At 39.8% G+C, this 22,573-nt stretch overlaps 1 protein-coding gene across 3 annotated transcripts in view; it reads left to right on the top strand.

The window, feature by feature from the left end:
• Positions 1 to 4,144: 4,144 nt before the first annotated feature.
• Positions 4,145 to 22,573, top strand: part of stat5a (signal transducer and activator of transcription 5a) — a 63,943-nt gene continuing 45,514 nt past the window's right edge. For 2 of the 3 annotated variants that reach the window (XM_042504187.2, XM_042504185.2), the window contains exon 1: positions 4,146 to 4,300. The gene's annotated coding sequence lies outside the window, so the exon portion shown is untranslated. Of the gene's footprint in view, positions 4,301 to 22,573 lie in introns of all 3 variants that reach the window. The other variant, XM_088069537.1, reaches the window with a different exon arrangement.

The raw sequence follows: 22,573 nt of genomic DNA, 5'->3' as shown, positions 1-22,573 counted from the left end.
CTCAGTACTCTTCTCATCAAGCTAGAGGAAGTGTAAAACAGGTTTCACTGGAGAGAGCTTAATTCTGAGAGTAAACCGAGGGCTGATGACGCAATGTTGGAGGAACTGGCTGAGGCTGCAACATCAACAAATAGTTCATGACTGGAAATCTGCTGAAATGCAGTGTTGTAGATGGGAAAACCAGACGACAGACAAGGAGGAAGTCCAAAGATTTAAGACAAGCAATATGCGATAAACAAAATGCAAGCAGTAAACCATTTAAATATATGGGTCAGTGTTGGTGTGGCACTTCCTGCTGGAGGTGAATAGAAAATAATTTTGAATTTGATTTTATTTGATAATGATGATGCACTAGTTCCTACACGGAGCATGAAACTGATGTGCTGCACAGGTAATTTTCAACTTTTGTCCCTATCTAACCCCATAGCTAACTTGTAACCCAGAGGCCTCTCTAAATTCTAAATAAAACTGAGTTCATAAGATGATCTCGGGTATTTTCACATTGAAATTGTGGTAATAGTGCTTTTGGTGGTCCTTCCATGTGCAGAAAGTCAGTATAGCTGAATCATCCAGGACCCTGCAGAGGTAAAATTGCTGCTGATTTGAAATACCCAGTTCTGTGAAATCATGTGATAATAATGTAGAATTGCTTTTACACAGTACATACTGGGGTTTAATTATACACAGAATGATGTCATGCTTCCTTTTTTTCAATTTAAGCCCAATAAGCACTGATTCTTGACACAGGATCACTAGACTTCCCCACCTGAAAACCCCATGCTGCATGTCTACAGCCGATAACGTGCTACTGATGTGAACAGCAGCAGTGTGACTGCCAGGATTCCCACAAGTCCTATGGAGAGCATGTGACAGTTAAGATGAAGCAGCTATAAACAAGCAGAGACAGGAAGCAGTTGCTGCATCACTGGGCCTCTGGTTCTCTCTACAGTGCTATCTCGCTCTCTCTCTTTCTGTGTCTCACGCATGCCTCGTTTGTCTTGATGGGAAGTGAACCCAGACTGGTTTGAGGAGAGGAAGAGGGGGTGTGATGAACAGCTATTACCGTCAGTCAGCAGCTGCTGACTCAGCTGTCTGAGGAAGCAACTGTCATCCTTACAGTTCTGGCTAGCAGCCAATCAATTTGGAGGATCAATGAAACTTCAACAGGGTGCAGTGTGGTGATTGGCTCGGCTGGTTGTGTGTGTGTGTGTTTGAGAGCGAGAGAGAGAGACTGTTAATGTAAATGATATCTTTTTTACATGGATGTGGGGAAATGAAGTCATTTATTTTTGCAGAATGAAAGGGGACTTTTCAGATTACAGATTTCAGAAACTGTTTTGTTTCTTTAAACACAGTTGAACCCTGCTGTAACAAAGTATATTTCTACAATTTTAAAGTAGGGGAGACTGGGGTTGGTTGGCACACTTTTACTCTTTCTCTGGCACAGTTCATGTTAAAATAACCAGTAGCAAATGAAAGGTTAAGGTCTCGGCTATAAAAAAATATGCTTAAATACACACAAATGTTTTCTTGAATGAGGTTATTCGTGATCTAAGTCATGTTGTGTATTTGTGCCAACCAGCACCATCATGGGGTGGCCTGGTGGTACAGCGGCTACCACTGTTGCCTCACAGCAGGAGACTTCCAGGTTCGAAACCCTTTGGTCCTTCTGTGTGGAGTTTGCATGCTCTCCTCGTGTCAGCGTGGGTGTTCTTCAGGTTCTGCAGCTTCCCCCTGTCCAAAGAGACGCAGGGTAGTTTAACTGATGAGTTTAAATTGCCCGTAGGAATGAATGTGAACGTTAATGGTTGTCTGTCTCTATGTGTCAACCTTGTGATAGTCTGGTTACCAGGATAGGTCTGTCTAGGGTGTAGGCTACATCGCCCCTCATCCAATAACAGCTGGGATAGGCTCCAGCACACCGGCAACCCTGGACAGGATAAGTGCTTACACATAATGGATGAATGAGGCCCAACACAAGTGTTAAGAAATCTACAAAAAAGGAGTAACCAATAGTATACAATACAATACAAGTAACTAATAGAAGTCAATTGTACATTTAATTGAATATGTGCCCATTTTTAACACAAAACATTTTAAAGCAATTCATCATTTGGAATGTCCACTTGTCTTTGCCATTGACAAAATTAAAAAAATATATCTAATTAATTAAAAATCTTCTTATTTTTAATAATCTCTCAAAATACCCCAACAAAAATATTTCTTTAATTAACTTGTCACATTCAAATGGGTCACCCAAACCCAAAGGTAGCATGCCACGATACGCCGCTTACATTTAACCCAGATTTGTGATGAAATTCTGTTTGCTAGCTACCATCGCAGACTTTTAAATCTTATATCAAAGTGTTGCTGATTCCTTTGTCTATTTACTAGAACTAACACATTTCTAGTACATTTATCTAACGCAGTTTTGTAGTTTACTCCACAGATCACTTTTTATTTTAATTTTTGATCCTATAAAACTGAAATGTTCCCTCACTAAAAAAAAGGAGACTTTTACATGTTTTAACGTTGTAGATGAGTGAAGGTCAAGAAAATTAATTTTCACTGGAAATTCAGGGGAACTTGTATGTTCTGTTTTACTTATAGCAGATATAGATAGATATTTGCTTCAGGTGCACATTGTAATTATTTTTTTGAAGGTTTATGTATGGTCCCGGATACCTCATATCTCTCTCTCTCTCCTAATTAATTTATCTAAAATTAAAATGGTATACAAACGCAACGATGACACGTTTATTTCCCATTTATGTAGTTCCATTTTGTACCACAATGCGTCGCTGTTGTCCACATCGAGGCGACAGATTTGGGAGGGACATGATGAGTTGGATGGAAGATGAACTGTGCAGCAGATTAGACTTAATCTAATCAACCGGTGTGCTGATAACTCTGCGCTGCTGAGAACAGCTTTGATCACAGCCAGTCAGAGAAAAGTGAGTCCGAGTTTAATGACCTACAGCAATGAGAGAGCAACTCCATTCAGTTCAATTCAAAGGGCTTTAATGGCATGAAAGTTTCACGAAAAATTACCTAGTATCAAAATAAGATTAAATATAATTAATATATAAACAGTAACATATCTCTCTTTGTTTTTCGTTATAGCCCGCATATGCTGCATATTCACCTCTCTCCAACTTGGTAAGAAATGTTTCAAAAATCGCAAGTAGTTTTATTTGGAAAAATCTTTTTTTTAAAGCTGGTAAAAAAAAAAAAAAAATCTGGTGAAAAATGTCAAAGTAAAAAGATAAAAGCTAGGGAAAAAATGTCAAAGGGGAAAAACAAAAACAAAAAAACTATGGAAAACTATATTTATAATTCTCGTAAATAAATAAAATAATAATAATAAAATAATGTCACAGAATTATTACAATTCTTTAAGCAGGTTTTCCAGTTTTTTGTGTGCCTTTTTTCTAATTTTCGGGTACTTTGCTCCTACATCTTTTACTAATCTTGCAATTTGGGGGTATTTTCTTCTTTTGTTGCTCATTGCCGTCTTTCCATCTTTATGAAAGATATCAAACCAATTTCCTCAGGTTCCAAAGGGCTATGGTCATTCAACGCACTATTGACAACAATCTATGAATACAAAATTAAAGACATCAATTGTTTTACAAAAAGGAAAAAAAAGAAAGAGAAAAAAGAGGGGAAAAAAATCTTATATCAATTAACACAATATGTATTATTGTTACTAGTATTGTTGTGATGATGTTGTTGATGATGTAGTAGTAATTTTGCTCTATGCATTTCTTAATGAATGTATCTGTAAATGTCACTCTTTAGTAATTTGTATTGTTCTGGGCAAAAAAAATAAATAATAATAAGAAATGTGCAATAATTAAAAAAAAAAAAAAATAGCCGATGAATTTTAAAAATAGCCTATATATAATAATATATAATATAAATTTAATTATGTATGGCATGATATTTGAGCAAATAACAACAAATGATAATAGATGTACTGTGTCAAACATTACCCCCTCACTTAGTCTGAGTCCAGTTTTAGTCTGACATCAGTCATCATGAGCAGGACACAAATCAACAGAAACTGTTTCCCACTCACAGGCGTGTAAGAGCCACCGGAAGTGGGCGGTTTGTCAGAGAGAGAGAGAGAGAGAGAGCGCGAGCGAGCGGTGAACTGTGGGGCGAACTGTTGAAACTACACCGCTGCCTGCCTGCCTGCCTGACTGACTGACTGAGAGATTACTGTCGTATGTTGCCCTCGTCGCTGCAGCCGCGTCCCCACATTTTATGAAAACGGACAGCGAGTCTCTCCGCAGAGGTGAGTGCGACAGTTTCTAATGTCTTTAAAATGTGTTTGGTGTCAGCGTGGACGTCCTCGTTTCGTCCCGGCTGACTGTCCGCGTTGCGAAACAACATTCTGACAGCGCTTTGTAAACAAACTGCGAGCGTTGGCAGCGCTGCTCCGTGTGTGTGCAAACCTGTCTGGACGCAAGTGGCAACATTTCTGTAGAATTTCTGTTTTACTTTCTCGCTTCTTTGTGGTTTTCGTGGCGCGGCTGAATCAACAGGCAGGTTTTGTTTCTGCACTAAGCTTCAGCTGACAGCTATGAGTTTACTGTCACCTTATTGCATTGTCACTGCTGTAGCAGAAAAACAATCACTCACTCACTGTTATATGTCTGTGGTTTTCTGTAGCCTTCCTCCTGTCACTCTAATGTAACTTACATGTGATATTAAGTGTCAGCTGAGGTGGAACAGGACCATAAAGATAACCTGCTGCTGTAATGAGCGTTATACAGCCCTCATGAGTCCAATGATGGTGTAATGGGCATGCTTCACAAGTTTGACAGCAGGACTGAGAGCTTTTGTTCCGTCACTCTGGGACTGCCTCTCTGCTTTCCATTCTGCTCTATTCAAGTGCAGTTTTGAGGTACTTTAATTGAGGATATCCGCTTTGTGGAATTGCTTTTACTTCACATCTCCAGAGAGAAATATTGTTACTTTGAACTCCATGACAAATTGCCTGACTGCTGCAGTTTCTTGCAGATTAAGACTTTTTAAAAAAGTCATCATAAAATGGATGCATTATTATAGTTTAAACAGTTTAGTAGTTTTGCCACCAGCTGTAACATGAAATAGGCTGCTGCTTATATGTCAACACATCAACAAATTGCTACAGTTTTCTGTTGATACTTTTTCAACTTCTAGTACCAATTTGTTTTTATTTTATTTTTACTATTTAAGTAAAATAGACATTTTTACACCACTGATTTGGATGTAACAAATACCACATCAAATATCTTAATAATAATATAATAATAGTACATTTTAGGAAGATAATATGCAAAATCCTAATTAAAAAAAGCATTAAAAAATTAGAACATTGTTGTGTAAATGAAACTAAAAACAACCTTAAAGAACAATAAGGTCACTCAGTATTGATTATTATGAGGAGTTGCAGTCCCTATGGCAATGTGGGAAGATTTCCATCCTCGAAATCACAAAAAGTTCACTATCACAGAGCTAGAGCTCCACACAGACACACAGAACATCTTTATATTAGAACTAAGTAATAAAATTAAAAAAATAATAAAATAAAAAAATCGAACATCACAATATTTTGGACCAGACACCTCAATATCAATATTGTGACCCAATGATAGGGTTAAGTATTGGTGCTTTCACAAAATGTTGACACAATAAAATATTTGATAAATAATCATCAGTAATCTGAATATAATGACTGTGAGGGCAAATGCTAATATAACAATAATAATAATAATAATAATAATAATAATAATAATAATAATAATAAATGTATTTGTGTAGCATTTTTGAAAAAATAGTAACAAAGTGCCTCAGGACAATAAAATAGTATACACTGTCAAGCTAAAAACAGCAACAACATAAATAAAAACATCCAAAATCAATATATTGTCTCATATCATAATATTGATACAATATTCATTTATTGCTTAGGCCTAGTTCATACAGTAGTCACTTAAGAGTAAAGAAATTACTATATCTGCAGAAGCTCAGTAGGCTTTTGTAAATGTCAGCTCTGTTCATGTGTCCAATACTCCATTCTCACAAAAGCTGATTTCTGAATTTGATTGAAATTGAGTAAGTTTGGTTTATTCCAATCAGGTCTGTGCCATTCATATTAGCTATTCTAATTGAGTGTCACTGTAAATGTGATCTATGGTTTCTCTGCAATTGCTTGTCGATATGTGCTCTGAAAAGCATGAAATAAATCATTCATAAAGGTCACTATACAAAGCTGACAGTCAAAGCTTAAAGGCGCCACTCCTGAGTCCAGACCTTAGTGTTTACTTCCAAACAGAACTGAAATGTCACGGTTGCTTTGATATTTCCGTGTGCTGTGTGTGTCATGTGTCCTCGTGTGTTTGTACCTCCGTTTACCTGATATGCATCTTTTGTCGTTTTGTTGCTGCGCTGAATGCTGAGTTGCAGCAATTAGATTCTGTGTTTTCTTTTGGGCAACATTTCTTCTAGTTGGCATTGACTCTGTCCCCTGTGGCTTCTGGTAATTGAGAATTACTTGTTGTGATATAACGCCCTCTGCCCGCTGTGATAATGTTCCCCCTTTCGGTTACTGTGTGAAAACTTTGGATGAGCCCTGTATCATTACTCTCCAAGTCCTTCCCCTTTGGCACAGCAATAGGAATGGTTAGTTTGCTGACACCTTCCTGTTTGGCTTTGGGATGTTATTTTAGTCGTGCTGAAATGAGTCAATTAATCAATCAACAATTCTGATGTTAGATTAATCATTTTGACATTTACGGTTGCTACATTTTCTGCTTTATATCTTTGGAAATGTTTTCGTTGTGAGGGACACAATTCACCTTTTGACATTTTAGGAGCTGAATTTTCAGCTTCTTAGTGTATGACTCAAGATCTTCCTTGTCAGTTCCCATTCTGCAATTGCTCATTTCTGCATGTCTGCTCTCTCAATCAATAAAACACCTCAGTCAAGCTGTAATCTGCAGGAAATAGCGGTCAGTGCCTTTTTACATTTAACCTGGTTGGCAGACACAATGTTACCCTGCATGCTCCCTCTGTCACTGCCGTGCGTGGTGCACTGTCAGGAAGGCAGGGTTTTCCCAGGTTTCTGTGAAAACACGTGTGTTTAGGGTCGGTGTGGGAACATTGCATGCTGGTCAGGCATGAATTGGCTGGCACACCGTGTCCCTGACAGAGAACCCAGATGTTGGAGGAGCAGCAGGAGGGACAGGGAAACCCAGTGTGTCATCCCAGTGTGCCATGTGCTCAGTACATGGCATGTCCTTCAGCACATCTCACTTTCTCACTCCCCACTGCTAGACAAGTGTAGGGTTCAGCAAGTTTGGGAAGGCTGATGAGTACTCTAAATAGGGGCGGGGAGTGAGGTTAGTTAGGTAAGATATGTTCTTCAGCATTGACATCATGAGTAGCTGGAAGTGAGCCGATTAGAGTAGTGGTTTTGATCTGACTGAGCCAGGAGTCAAAGGTGTTAGAATCACTTGCGCCCTAATGAATGTGCTTAGGCCCGTAGACAGAGGAGAAGAGGATGGAAGATAACGGGAATGAGACCAAGAATTTCTCTGCTGAAATCTTGTGGTCAAAATGATCTTGTGACTAATTTAACATAAAGACATAGAGGGGGATGAGGGGAGATGCAGAGTGAAAGAGAAACACATTCAAAGGGAAGTGATCAGGAAGCATGTGGCGACATGCACCCTACCCTCCTCCCCCTTTCAGTTGGGCTAACGCTAATCCAATGGTCACGTGACCATGAGCTTTTAGCTTGGTCTAGACCAGGAGCGCTCTGATCCATCTGTCGAATAGTGTTGCTGATTGTTGGCATCCGCAGCGTGTATGTCCGTCCCATGATCGCTGCCTGCCCCACACAAGACTCAAATTTGATTGCCATCAGCGAGCCACTTCAGCATGGTGTTATCAGCAGTTTCTCTCTGTGACACCAACTTTGCCATTATCCTGTACTCTCCCTCTATCACTCTCTTTGTCCGGCTTGCATTGAATTCCTCTTTTCAGTGCAGTGAGTAAGTGGGAGGAGGATGACAGTCAAAACACTGAGGAGCATGATAAGGCCTTGGGTTATTATCTCAGTGACACAACAGAGAACGCTCAAAGGCGAGTTTGCCATATGAAGAAAGTCGGAAATCAGGAAGAGAGAGTGTGCGCTTGAATTCCCATGAATTGTGTAAAGTGTCGTCAGACAGAGGTCATCCCAGAAAAGACTTTGAATGGATATACATGGTCTGGATTAATCATTTTCCCATGTTTACACAATACCCCTCTGCAAGCCTAAACACACAGGAGCAAAAAGGTTGTTGCTACTTGCTGGCCTAGCCTACAAGGCTCAATATCACCCTTTCTGTCATGCCTTGAGCATGGGCGAATAAAGAGACAGTGGACCCCTGGGCACAGACATGCAAAGGGTCCTCCCACCTCTCCTTTATAGGAGCAAGACACACAAACTTTGTGGAGTTTTTTGTACTCTTTGTCTCTTTGGTGTATTAAGGTGTATTTTTTAGTCGTTTTAGGTCTCTTTAAGGTTAATTTGTGTTTCTTAGGTTGTTTTGTTTTTTATTGATGGAATTCTGATTAGTCATTTTGTTACTCCTATGTTTTGTGTCTTTCAGTAATTATTTGATGTCTCTTTGAGGTGTTTTTGGGTCCTTTTTGATTGTCTTATGTCTTTTTGTAGTTGTTTTGCCTCTCTTGGTAATTTTGTGTTTTATTGAAGTAATTTTTTGCCTTTTTTGATTGTTTTGTCACATTGTAGTCATTTTGTGTTTCCTTGTGGTTGTTTTGTGTCTTTTTGTGGTCGTTTTGTGCCTCTTTGAGGTAATTTTCTGTTTTTAGTGAGGTTATTGTGTTTCAGTTTTAAACTTTTCTGTTGCATTGAAATCTTTTTATATCTCTTCTGACTCTGACTGGGTTAGAAGCCTAGTGACAAATGCAGTGACGTATTATCTGGAAAACACTATCTTGTGTATACAAAGACTGCAGTTCATCATTCAGATGCTCACTTTGTTATTTAGATTTCTGTGTATTACAATATGTTGCAAGTCTTAAAGAATATCTCATCCCGTGGCTCGATCCAAGGCGTTACGCTTCAGTAGAGACACACACCCAGCTGAGAGTCAGTAGCTCAGAGGTTAGCGAAAGCCAGCTTGTGAGCGACTGGCAAGTTGCCCTTTTTCTCTAGATTCCCCCTAGAGCTGTTTGGGAAACTGAGAAAAGCAAGGTCTTTTTCTTCCAAAACTAGCATCAGTGTGCTCTTTCAGTTATAATCTTAACCTCAGAATCACTGCAGGACAAACTTAGTGACTAACAGCACACAATTTTGGCTGTGCCTTGAAGCTCGGAAATATGAATGTCATTGAAATACTACATCTTCTCAGACTTTTGCTGCACATGTGCCTGAGTTAAATGGTTTCATTAAATTAGAGTTGAATATAAAGGGATGGTTTATGCTAGAATCTTTGATTTGTCTTATGGTGAGTTATCAATCTCTGACACTTCTTTAGTGTTTTTGGAAAGTAACACTGTACAAACTCTTGTGTGTTTTATGAGTGCCTTTGGGCCCTGTGTCATGCTTTATGTTTTATCTCATGCATGCATTATGTGAATGAATTGCTTCATCTGTGCCCTAAAGGAAAGTGTATCATGTGAAGTCTTGAATCTAAAAGGGGGAAAGACCGTTTTTTAAGTTGTCAAACACATAAGACATATTGTTAAGTGAATTACTGCAGTTATCTTGTATCAATTTATATTTGTGGGATCTAACTTTACATGAGTTCTGACAAGTGCTGCAGACTAAAAATACACCTGTAAATGCAGGAATATACCAAAATCCTTTTCATATTTATACTTAAAGTATAGTGTTACGTCTCTGTGTGGCATCACATTTTTTACTTAATCTCTGTTTGCAGTGTTCACAGTTTATTTTCTCTTTTCACACTCACACTATTCACACAGGCCGTAACCTTATATAGCCTGACCTGCTGGCCTACTTTAGATGGCAGTGTAGTTTTTCACCCATGAAGTGACCAGGAAGCTGTATTAAGCATGCAGCCATCTGACAGTATGTGTCAAGTTAAAGTGAAGCATTCTGTGATGCTGACTTCATGAAATAAACTAAGTCTGAAGTGTCTTATAGGACCATACAGTACACTTCACAGCTGTTAAGAAAAGCTTCTGAGAGCAGTTAAGTCTCAGGCTTAGTGGTGGAAAAAAAACACAATTCACTTGTCCTTAAATGCTCCCGGTGAACCTTTTATAGGCTCTTGAAATGGATTAAGGAATGTGATACTGTTAATGCCAACATTACTTGGCATAATAAAACTGCAAACTCATTTATACACACAGAAGTTTGGAGTGCTGTTATTTAAGCAAAGACATTAATGTCTGTTCCCAAGTATAATATGCAGTGCAAACTACGTATTTGGTTCTTCTGCATTGCTGGGATTTGCAGACGACTTTTCAGTCCTCACAAATTCTGCCACAATGATCCACCTTTCAGATATTCTGCAGACTATTTCAGGTCAATGTCCTCGCTTTGAAACAGAACTGTAGCCTCATCCCATATCCTCACACCCTCTTCAGTCTCATTTGATCATGTTCACACCCAAACACTCATCCCTCACTTATACTCCATCCAAAAAATGATCATCTGGAGGACTAACGTTCTAATACCATGTCTCATCTGCACATACTACCCACATTGTTTTATACAAAGCTGGTTGAAGATCAGCAAAGTATCCCTTTAAATTTTGATATAGTTTTGCTTAAATGGAGCTCCTGTCCCTCTTCAAGAATTGTTTTTTGATTCTTCATCTGCCATGGAGGCATGCAAGACGGAGTTTCATTCATGAATTCAAGGTAATGCAGTTTGACATACCAATCAAAACATACAAATGATCATTTTGAGGGTGATGTATTTCTTTAAATGAGGTAGCCAATGCTGATAGAATCTGAGACTTTCACACTTTTAAACTTTTTTTTGAGAGTGTGACTCAATTCCCAAACTTAGAGCCAGTCAAGATAGAATCAACAGCAAGTTATTGCCAGTGCATCTTTGTTTTGCGCTGCATTGTTGATGTGCATTTGCATAGGTATGGGGGGTCTCTCAGATCTGAAGGAAAAGGCTGTTTTTGTGGATGCTAGGATTGACCCAAGCATTGACTTACTGAGACACTGTGTCCTGATACAGAAAAAAACAGAAGCAGCAGGGAGACAAGGGAGCTCAATTATTTATTCTCCATCTGTTCGAATCTTCTGCTCACCATATCAGGTTGTAGTTGGTGAAAGTATTTTGCTGAGTCCATTTTAAAGCTGCAATGTGCAACTTATCACTGTGAGGCAAAAAGCGCAGGCTGATCCTGCTCTCCTCATCGGTAGATGTTCATTTTCACACCTCAACACTTGCCACTTTAATGAGGTGTCCATTCTGATCTGCAGTGTTACCTGAGGCTGAAGTAACTGCATCCGACCGTCACCACAGGAAAAGAGGACATTGTCAGGCTTTTTAAATCATGTTTTATATGGATTTGTGCTGGCAATAGCTGTGGCTGGAGGCATTATGTTTTTAGGTTGTCTATCCATATGTGTGTTTGTCCATGTTCTTATAATCACAAATATCTCAGGAATGTTTGGAGGGATTTCAGTTCTATCTGTCAAATGTCCACTTAGATTCAAGAATGAACTGATTAGAATTTAGTGGTCGAAGGTCATTGCAACCTCACAATATATGTTTTTGGCAATGATTCAAGAGTTTATGCTTATTATGACAAAAATTCACACAAATTCTAATAGGATAAAATGAAAGATTGGTGATATTTTATATCCAAAAGGTCAAAGGTCAACTTCTCAACTTCAGTGAAAACATCATAATGTTCTACAAAAACACTTCTGGCCGTTATTCAAAGTAGTAACTTGAGGAACAGAAGGGGAGACATTTGGCTTGGTATTGAATTTGTTACACATATGTAGATCGGAGTTTGATCCTACGGTGTTTTGTGGACTTGAAAAGGGAAGAATATGGGGTAGCGGGGTTGCTGCTGTTTGCCATCCGGTCCCTGTATAACCCAAGTAAAAGCTGTGTCTGCATACTTGGTGTGAAGCCAAACACATTCACGGTGGGTGTTGGCCTCCGCCAGGGTTGCCCCTTGTCTCTGATCCTGTTTATGATATTCATGGACAGGATCTCAAGGCACAGCCGGGGGGACAAAGAGGTCTGGTTTGGAGATCTCAGAATTGCATCCCTACTCTTTGCAGATGATGTGGTTCTGTTGGCTTCATTACACCATGACCTCCAGCATGCACTGGAGCGGTTTGCAGCCGACTGTGAAGAGGTCGGGATGAGGGTCAGCACCTCCAAATCTGAGGCCATGGTTCTCTGCCATAAAACTGTGAATTGTCCCCTCTGGGTGGGGAGGGAGATGCTGCCCCAAGCGAAGGAGTTATCGGAGTATCTCGGGGTCTGTTCACAAGTGATGGTAGAATGGAGTGTGAGAAGGACAGGGGGTTTGGCGCAGCATCTGCAGTGATGCGGGCTTTCCACCAGACCGTTGTGGTGAAGAAGGAGTTGAGCAGGAAGGTGAAGCTCTTGATTTACCAGTCCATCTACAAATGTATGTTCCAACCCTCACCTATGGTCGTGAGCTCTGGGTAGTGACCAAAAGAATGACATCGTGGATTCAAGCGGCTGAAATGAGTTTCCGCCGGAGGGTGGTTGGGCTCAGCCTTAGAGATAGGGTGAGGAGCTCGGACATCTGGGGGGAGCTCGAAGTAGAGACACTGCTCCTTTAAATCGAAAGGCATTCAGTGCATCTTTGTTTTGTTTCAGGCATCTGATCAGGATGCCTCCTGGGCGCCTCCTGTTTGAGTTGTTCTGGGCATGTCCAACTGGTACGAGGTCCCAGGGCAGACCCAGAACACGCTGGAGGGATTACATATCACGTCTGGCCTGGGAACGCCTTGGGGCCCCCCAGGAGGAGCTAGAAAGTGTTGCTGAGGAGAGGGACGGCTGGAATGCTCTGCTCCGGCCCCGGATAAGCAGAAGAAAATGAATGGATGAATTTGTTACACTAATTTTGAAACCGTAATTGTATAGATCTTCTGTGTGGCTGGGTTAAAGATGTTTGTAAAGCATCCATGTAAAATTTGTAGCGTCTTTTTAGTTTCAGCCATACTTGGAGCATTTTCTACTGTCATGGCTACATATGAGTCTGAACAGACATGGATGTAAACTGCAACTTGACTGGTTGGTGGAGGCTTTCAACCGTGAGGCAGTAATTCTAGTTGACAATAACTTTTTCCATGAGCTCGCTCATTACTGGCCAGTTTCTACAACAGTTCAGGTAACAGATCCAAAATGCAGCCTTCAAAACTCAGCAGTGGGGTTAAGGAAGTTCACTAGGTCAATGTCCAGACTTAGTTATCAACAGGCATTTAGAATCAGGCAGGTTATCAGATCAGGAGGACAGATAACCGGCAGTCAATCCTTTGGCTGAAAATGGTGATGCTGTTTCTAAATAACCTCAAGCATATCTTTGGCATATCAGTACTGCAGTGTCCTTTAGATTATTGATAGCATTTGGAGAATTGTTTGAGTGTGAGGCTTAGGAGAAAGAAGATGGAAATTATGTAGGCCTCACCATGGCAAATTCAAACAAATGGTCAGAAGTCATATAGGGTTGCAAACTAGCCATGAGTAATATGTTTTATTTATTGTTACTCTAACATGAGATAGACATATTGAAACTTTAACATACTGAATGTAGATATAAGTTCAGTGATAGCTTTTTTAATTATTTTTTAAAGAAACACCAGTCCTGCTGAGATTTTTTCATAACAGCAATAGTTTTTCTGCTGTAGGGTCTGCACAGAGACACTTGTGTCCTAATTGAACAGGATGAGAGGTAGCTGCTGCTGCTGCTGTCACTGCCATGTTCAAGCCTATTACAGGCTTACAGCAAATGAGACAGACTGGAAAACCAATGCATCTCTCATACACAAATAAACACCTATGTTTGCAGGGAAGGATGGTGGATAAAAACAGTCTGAGGTTCTATAAATGGAAAGCATGTTGTTGGTAAATAAAATAATGTTACTAAATTTGTCTGCAGTGGCAATGCAAGTAACACATCAATGCACACGGGAGGGACAGTTTAGCTCAGTTGTGCCGTCATTATTCATGACCTTTGATAGAATGAATGTGTGTGTGTGTGCGTGTGTGTGTGTGTGTGTGTGTGTGTGTGTGTGTGTGTATGTGTGTGACGTATGCACGTGTTTTGTTCGACTAGATTTAGGTCATGGATGCTCCATGTGTCTGGGGAAAGAGCCAACATCTGTGTAAGATTACTGTAAGGAGCATTTGATTAAAAAAATATTATGCCATACTAGAGAAAAAAATATCTCCATTATTAATGCTTATATCTAATTGATATGTGGTTTGTGGGGTCATGTACTTTGGATTAAAGTGTGCTGGATTAGAGAATAAATAGAGCTGGATGGTTGAATACAAATAGTGTCTTCTTTGACAAAAACCATTACCTTATTCCTTTCAGTGTTGTTATTTTAGAAGTGTGTTATTTTCAGCATTTTCTTCCCTTTTTTGCACATACACGTCATGATCTTTCATAAACCAGCATCACAGGATAGCAAATGCTTTCTATCTCTGTCTGTCTTGATTGTAGAGACACTGGTGCAATATAATTCAAAGTCAGTGTTTGGATTTGTGGAGCTGTTATATCGATTCTGTGAGCTCATCTGTGCCCGCGGCAGCGTGGCTAACAAGGCTCTCAGATGAGCTGTGCACGGCATTTACAGCCACCCTGCCACTCCCACAAAAAAAAGTTTATTTTTGTTTTCTGTAAAATTATTTATTAGAAAGTAATATGATTTTAACAATCTAGATTCAGTTTATTAGATGGTATACAATATGCTGATTCTCTCTTTTTTGCACTTGCGGATGCATTATAGGCTAAGTGTCTCATTGCAAATGTGTGCACATGTTTGTAGTGTCAAGTTTCAGTTGCTACAGTAACACAAACTGAGTGGTCTCTGATGAGGTCAATGTGTAATTATTCATAAATATGTTCGACTTTGTGCAAGTTTAGTTTTCACCTATAATGATAAAAATTATAATGTTGATAATAATAAAGCAATAAAACCACAAATAAAAGGGAATAAAATAAATGAATAAATAAATAAATAAATAAATAAATAAATAAATAAATAAATAAATAAATAAATAAATAAATAAATAAATAAATAAATAAATAAAAATAAAAGATGACAACACATAAAAGCAAGTCTATAAAAATGTTTTTTAAGAAGTGATATAAAAGAAGTCATTCTGCGAGCCTTATCTCCTCAGGCAGGTGGTCCCAAAACCGAGGAGCCCTGATGGCAAAAGCACAGTCATCTTTAGGTCTAGTCCGAAACAAAACATGGGTATTTGGAATAAGGGTTTCTCCTCAACAAAAAAATCCCATCTACTCAAGAACTATAATAAAACAATACATTGTTTAATAGTGCCCTCTAAGGAACAAATAATCAATGTTAACTATTTAAGTCCAAGAAATTTAAGTTTCTTATTCACTATAAAGCTGCTGGAGATCTGATTGGCCCCCATGTTTACCTTTCTTAAAAAAAATCAATTATTTTTTGTCCAAATGAAAAGGCAAAAGTGCAATTAAAGCACTGTTAAGAGCATGCCAAACCAACAGGTGGTGATATAACCTGAACCCTAAAGCCAACCAAAGAAGAAGATATTGGCCAATCAGAAGCCTGAAAAAATGATGGCGGAATGTCTATAGTGCACATCAAGGACCGCTAGAGGTCAGTTTTTACAGAGGGAACAGGTAGCTGCGCTGATAGACATGGCGACTGGGGATAACGTTATAACGAAATAGTTGGCAACATCAGAGAGTTGGGAAAAACATAATATTTTCACACATAACTCAGTGACCAAGGGGGTAGTTTCAACCAAACCCGAGCTGGTGATTGTTGGAACAGTGGAATAACTAACTAGCACTATTTTGGTCACATCCACCATTGCATGAAATTATGGCTCACTTGGTATCTCACAAAGGATAAAACCATGCACATGCCAATGTCACATGCCAAGAAGTCTGTTTTCCCTGTCCACATGTCAACACTGAAAACCGAGTTTCTGAAAGTCTTCACCCTAGAAGGAGTAATACAAAAGGTCACTTTCCAATGACCTATAACTCAGTCTGGTGTGGCCAAAATGCAGACAAAAAGCTATGTTTTCAAATATATCTATGGAGGTGCAGACTAGAACTTTCAGAAACATCAATTATTCCAACCTACTTAACATCTTTGATCATTAGATCCGATCTGTTGCTGTCTTCACTGACCCCTATGCCTCGTTTGAGGTGTGGGGGTTGTGTAAATACATATCTAACCATGGCTATCATGGTGTGTGGCATGACCATCAAAGCTCATTAAACACATTTTCCATCATCACAAGATGTGTTATCCCTGCTCTTTGTTTTGCACACAGCAGAGCCACGAGGAAGCATGTGTATAGAGGTGTAAATAAATAGTTAGCCCAGCACTGGAGGGTGTGTATTGTTCTCGTCAATGTTCAATTTAATAGGGTTACTTACAGAAAAGACTTTGAACTGTGGAACATCTATTCTTAAATTTGTTGATATGCAAAATAAAATGCCATGAAAGTCCTCTCATAAATGCAAATGTGAAAGCTAACAAGAGAGTTTAGCTATTTAGAAATATGGCCTCCAACATCACTGAATAGTCAAATAGGACAATAACAGGAAAATGAATAAAGCTTTATTTGCAATGCAAGGTACCTTTTTCCCCCCAATATACGGATGTCTTTAAATACATTTCCATCCCTATCTCCTGTATACAGATGATTGAATTCCTTCCTTTCTTTTCTGTTTTTCTGATACTTGGATATTACATTTTCTGAATTCACAGATTTTTAATTAAATGTGCGCGACTGTTATTGATGACCATACATGCATTCAGGAAGGATGCATTGAGTAGGCAGGCAGATACAGGAGCGTTTTCATTATGCGTTACCTGACCCAAGAGCACTGTAGCAATGCATAGATTTAGCATGAATATGGAGTAAATCAGGAAATAATCTCATGTAGGGAAAGCAGGGGAATGAGGGTGAGAGGGGGGTGGCTGTGGCACTCTGTGTTACTTCAGTGTCCATGCTCAGCTTATCCAGATTATCCCTGTGCCACTACCATAATCACCCAGACACTACCATGCATACAGCACCATAAGGTTGATGCCTTTGTTTTCCTTCTTAAATGTAGAAGAGTGAGATCTCTCTCTGTTTTTCTGGTTGTCCTCCTATCACAAGCATCTCCACCACACTTTGGACTAGCAATGCAGCATAGCAATTGCAAGGCATTTGGATCACTGAATGATGAGTTTTGTATTTGTGGAGACGTTGCCTGTGAGTCACTGTAAAAAAAAAAAAGAACATGGGGGGTGTGTTTTGTGTCTCAGCTCCAACTCGAGGGGCACTCGGAGAGCGTACACCTACAGGCTAAATGCCCATTTAGCAATGTTATAGGTGCAACATCCAACATCCAGAGCATTAATTTAACCGCAGAGTACTATTATCCATGTCCCCATGGGTCAGCTAATCGCTGCCACTCTGCACTGCACAATACCTGGGCTAGCCATGCAAGGGAAAGCGGTACTCGTACTAGGGCTGCATAATGTTCAATAAAAGTAATAGTTCAATTACTTTGATAGACATTGAGAAATTAGTTGTGAGTGAAGTGGGGATGCTAATTTTTGCATTTCATTTTCACTGAAAAAAATGATAATAATGTGATTTTAGCTAGTGCCTTTGTCAAACAAGCATGTTCCTTTACATCTGGAACATGATTTGTGGTTTATCTCTAGCACCAAAATGTTCCATTTATAATGCTATGTTGTGACACATGTTAGCTTAATCAAAACATTTTAGCACCTGCGATTTAAATTATACACTATGCCATATTGCAATGTTGATAATATTTCAACCAATTGTTCAGCCCTAGCTTAGCACAAACGGTGCTCATATGGGACAGTTAGAGTACCTGCACGATCACACTGTTAGCTCTGTCAGCACTATTGCTATTGTAGCACTGCACTGCTAACTGTCACTGGTTATGGCTTAGCCATCTCCATGTTAGCTTTTGATGTCCGAGGTGAGAGCCGTTCCCAATCCCAGCGCAGAATGTCATGTTGCAGAGCAAAAAATGATCCGCATATCTGCCCTGTAATTTGGATCTGCTTCAAAATCCCTCTTTGGCCCATACACCCTTCCAGAAAAATTCCTGAAAATTATGCTAGGGTTTTTTTTTATAATCCTGCCGACAAACAGAGAGACAAATGCACAGCCTGGGCCGAATACTTGACTTCCATGGCTAAGGTAATAATATGTTATCTTGGGTGTGACTATTTAAAGGAGACACAAGCCAGTGATGTCAAGACATGATGATGGACTGATAGGCCCCTTTAGCTGTTGACCTACCTCTGCTCTTTCATTCATAATTGGAGTCTGGATTCATCTGAGACAGGGGTGTCCTAAAACTAGAGGACTGACTGAGTTGGTTCATGTCTTAGACATGACTGATAGCTGCTTCTGATTGTCAACAAGGCAGAGTTTGTGTTAAAATTTCTCTTCATCAAGAGGAGATTGCTTTGGCAATTTAGGGACAACCACAGTGGGCTGTGAGCATTTTGGTGTCCCACAATGCCAAACCAAGTTCAGACCTGGTTGCGGCATTGGGATGTGGACGCCATTGTCTGGTGGTGGTCCGCCTCTGGTCATGATGTCTACACATGCTTTTTGAATCCAATGGATATGAAGGAAGATAATTTGTGGCATTCAACAATGATCTGTTGATGTCAGGGAGGATATTAAGTAACAGCTTGAAATGCTGAGGCGTCAGGATACCGTATACATCTCTGGTATGTTAATGTGGCGTCGCTCCCCTCAGAGCCCACACTGTGTATGCTACTCTTGTCAAACAAGTGCCACAGCTTCGAGCACAATTCTCATACATAAACATGTAAAAACTGCGTTGACATAGTTATGTGTACGGTGCTTGTGTTCATGTTCAAATGTTGGTGCGCCCGCCTGCTCACCCGGGTAGCTCGTGGCTATGCCTCCAGCGACTTGACACAAGCTTATTGTCAAGATTTAAGTAAAGATAATGCTAAATAAATGGAAGCTCTGTAAGCCCTGTGGTTCGAGACAGCTTCCTGCAAAAAATGTTTACCCAGTAGAATTTAGCAATTAAGTTGCAGTTAAGAAACCTCTGTGTCTTCTAAGCATAGTGAATATTTTTTGGGGCATTTTTTTGCCTTTATGTGACAGGACAGATTATGAACGTGAAAGGGGAAAGAGAGAGGATTTAAATATTCGAGACTTCAGCAGATTTTCCTGGCAAAAATGATTGAATACCCCTGGACCCACTGTGGGGGGATAGCGTTGTCGCTGAACCACTTTTGCCCCCCCCCCCCAACACTGCTGGCATTGCCAGCACTGGTGCCAGCGCCATTAGCATTGCTAGCTGTCGCCATCTCTGCAATCACGGTCCAGACTCTGAATTTTGCAAATCACCTTTAAGTATGGGTTATGCACAGGATCCCAGTGCTCAGCTCTGGGCCCTGTTTAGTTCTTGAACTCAGTCCTGTCTGAATGTGAAGCGGTGCTGTCCTCACTGTGTGGCGTAAAGGTGGGGTTGACCTTTACTGAAAGCTCTGAGCTTGCCATGAAGGGAGGGGAGACACGGTAAGGGGAGCACCAACGCGGGGGGAGAGGGGGGTGTGACTTGCTCAGATACTGTATGTGAGAAAATGCAGCCATCTGACCTCTGACACATGACAAGCTGGGAAGATCAAGGGGCAGAGCTCTCAAAAGCTGCCTGCACTGGTGTTTACAGGAACACTGATGGCAAGTAGAAAGAGGAGATTTAAACTTAAAAGAGGTTGTGTTAAATATAAAGTAATATTTTATAATATTTAAAATATTTTTAATTATAATATTTTCAATACAAACTTATTTCACAGTGGAATTGTTTCCATTTTATATCAACAAAAACTGCTTGTCACTGGTGCTGCCAGACCAGTTTGAAGATGTTGAAACAGTACATAACCCATATTTGCCCTTGCTCCCCCTGCCACACACACACACACACACACACACACACACACACACACACACACACACACACAAACACACATATGCACACACACTCTCTCCTCGATTCTTACAGCACGATGTGCCTCCCAGTCCGAGCAAAGTGTCACACAGATTGACCATGCGTGACAGAAAAAAAAGAAAAGAGCCCCTGGGATAAGGGTTAATAGAGTTATGGCATTCAAACACAAGTAAATGAACTTTGAATAGAATTTCTCAGGTTGACTTTGTTAAAGTGAGTATCCAATCACATGTACATATCAAGTGATTGGCTCTTATTAACTAATTTCGGCAGCACACTCTTTATTCCAGCTGAAAAGCATTGATTTGACTGCCTGAATCAGGCATATGGATGTGAGCTCGTGCAGAGCATAGCCGTCTCCTCCATGCTCCTCACACAGCAGGACAGCTATCCAGCCAGGGTTGTGCGGCGATTGTCTTACTATACGTTTCACATTTAGTCAGGTTGGGCTCTCTGACAGTTATATGCTATTCAGCAGAGTAGAGAGGATAGAAAAGGCCTTTGATATAAAATATTGGAGATAATGAACAGGCTGACCTCTTGATAAGCAACATGTCAGTGGAAAAACATTACGTTATAAATTAACAAACTAAGTCAAGTGTGTGTGTGTGTGTGTGTGTGTGTGTGTGTGTGTGTGTGTGTGTGTGTGTGTGTGTGTAAAACTGCATTTGTGAGTCATTGTTACCGAGTCATGGTTCATTCAGCCACTCTAGTGATATAAGCAGCAACATATGTCAACATAATGCTGTTGATTTAATCCCACAGGAGCATCTTCTTTGGAAAGATTTCTGACTCCATGTTTTGGCTTTTGCCTATTTTCCCAAAGTAATCACAGAGTTTGTTATGATATTTATTTGGATATATATATGACATATGATAGAGTGGTGCAGAATTGAGTCATAAAACCCAGAAATGAGTTGGCATTTTAGTGCTCCTGGTTCCCTCTTCTTGAAGTAAATTGATTTTTTTGAAAGGGTTTTTGGTAAGATGCTTGAGCTCAGGTCTGTGATTAACACAAGCTTAAGAGACTTTAACGTTTTGTTCTATGACATAAAATATGTCAATAAATACCCTGACTTGTCAATTTTGAAACTTTTATGTGTCTCAAAAAAGGCAGTTGCTAACAAGTGGCTAAATAAGAGCGAACATGCACTGAACACGGCTTTGCAGCCTCATCATAGAAGGGATGCAACCGTATGTTGTTTCTTTATATGCTAATGTTAGCTTTTTTCCTCCGGCAATTGCATATATGCTGCATAAATCATATAATAGTATTAATTTGTAAAGATAGTCTCGCTGAATAAAATGTGAGTATCATACTTTTTTCCCCCAGAGCTTATTTTCTGCAATAATTCAAAATCCCATTGTTTTTTGGATTAGGAAGCTTAAGCGATGATGACTTCCACGTCGGCCTATAAGAAATGTCATCTCTGTACCGCTGTACATACCTAAACTAAAATGTGCACATATTGAACATGTCAGTTGTAAAGAATTCCCCATTCCCATACCTGAATGTGCTTCCTGCTCACTTTAAATCCAGTTCAAATAATGACAAAATACCATTTTCTGAGATTTACCTCAGTGTTTCATTTCCTCCTGGGTTTTATTTCATGATCAGACAGTAGCTTCTGAAAATCCAGTCTCAGCATTCTGTAAGCCCGGGGGTTTTACGGTTGGACCTCGGCAGTTGCCCTACCGCAGAAATATGTAAACAACACCCTCATCTGGGGCCTCATCACAACCCCTCATTGACTGTCACCACGGTCCTGTCTGGGGCATCCCCAGCTCCCTGGTCTCAGTGAAGCGTGGAGGGCCCCTGTGATGTTTATTCACTTGTCAGATGGCATTTAACACAGTGTTTGGGAAGACGACAAAGAGGAAGGGGGTCGACTAACAGAGGTGTTCAGGGAGGTCTGATGGGAATGAAAACTGTATACAAAATAAAATGACTCTGTCATGTAATCCAGTAAAAGCACTTGTACATATGCTTTAAGTATTAACAGAAATGTCATGTAGGTAAGCAAACACAAATTGTCTCATATAATCATCAGTGCATAAGTTATTATTTTATCAATATCACATCTTTTTAAACATTTGCAACTACCAATCAATCTGTAGTGCTTTACGTATTTTCATCCAGCCAACCAGAATACTTTTTGAACTACAAGAGTATAGTTTATACATTTTTGTAAGATTGAAGCTGTCCACTTATTTACACTGTTGGACAAACAATGTGTGAACTGGCAGATAGAGGAACAGCAGACCAAGAGCCAGAATTGGTTATTTATGTTCCCTATCACTACGTCAGAACCCAGATAAACGGCAGA

Source organism: Plectropomus leopardus, chromosome 18 (genome assembly GCF_026936395.1).
Source record: "Plectropomus leopardus strain MGB_pleo_1.0 chromosome 18, ASM2693639v1, whole genome shotgun sequence".
Lineage (NCBI taxonomy): Eukaryota > Metazoa > Chordata > Actinopteri > Perciformes > Serranidae > Plectropomus > Plectropomus leopardus.
The sequence above is the reverse complement of the archived record's forward strand: the minus strand, read 5'-3'. Positions and strand labels throughout refer to the sequence as shown.